The 681-nt window shown below is 36.9% G+C and overlaps 1 non-coding gene across 1 annotated transcript; it reads right to left on the reverse strand.

Annotated features, from left to right (window-relative positions):
• Nucleotides 1–283: 283 nt before the first annotated feature.
• Nucleotides 284–468, reverse strand: LOC142654280 (U2 spliceosomal RNA). The gene has a single exon (XR_012848976.1). It is a non-coding gene; the product is annotated as a U2 spliceosomal RNA (small nuclear RNA).
• Between the last annotated feature and the right edge of the window lie 213 nt (nucleotides 469–681).

Consider the following 681-nt stretch of genomic DNA (forward strand, 5'->3'; position numbering starts at 1 on the left):
GCTCTTTAACCTACCTAGGAGCGAGGGCGGAGAGAAGACAAGGAAGGTGAATGAGCTGTTCCAATTTGAAATGCCGGAAACACAGACGACACAAAACAAGAGGTGTCAATCTATTAATTAATTGCATTTAATACATTAGCTCATTATCACACATGACTGTACAAATGCATTGTCCAACAGGTGTTGAAATAATGGGATTAAAGGAGATGTGCAATGTGCAAGACAAACACAATGGCAAACACAAACAGCACTTTTGGAATCTGATTTTAGTAAACACATAAGGAAAGGGTGCACCGGTCCTGGAAATACTTCAATACCAGGTCAATGCGTGGAGTGGACAGAGCAAGCTCTATTTCCATCTCCCTGTTGTAAAAATCCATTTAATATATGGTCCCCAGATAGGGGACGTATCAGATATTAAACTGATAAGAACAGATTTTTTTTTTTATTTGGCTGTACCACAACGATACAAAACCGTTTATTCAAATTTCAAAGATTTACATACAGGTGCAAATACATTAATTGATCAATTCCAATCATTAAAATGCCATTTTACCTATGCAGAGGCGTCTTTTTGTTTATCAAGTAACAGGTATAAATACATCTCACTTAAAATCATCCCAAATACATCATCCACCGACAAGATATCCTTTTTAAAAAGTAAAATGTTCCGTGCCTTCC

The sequence above is a fragment of the Rhinoderma darwinii genome, chromosome 5 (genome assembly GCF_050947455.1).
Source record: "Rhinoderma darwinii isolate aRhiDar2 chromosome 5, aRhiDar2.hap1, whole genome shotgun sequence".
Classification (NCBI taxonomy): domain Eukaryota; kingdom Metazoa; phylum Chordata; class Amphibia; order Anura; family Rhinodermatidae; genus Rhinoderma; species Rhinoderma darwinii.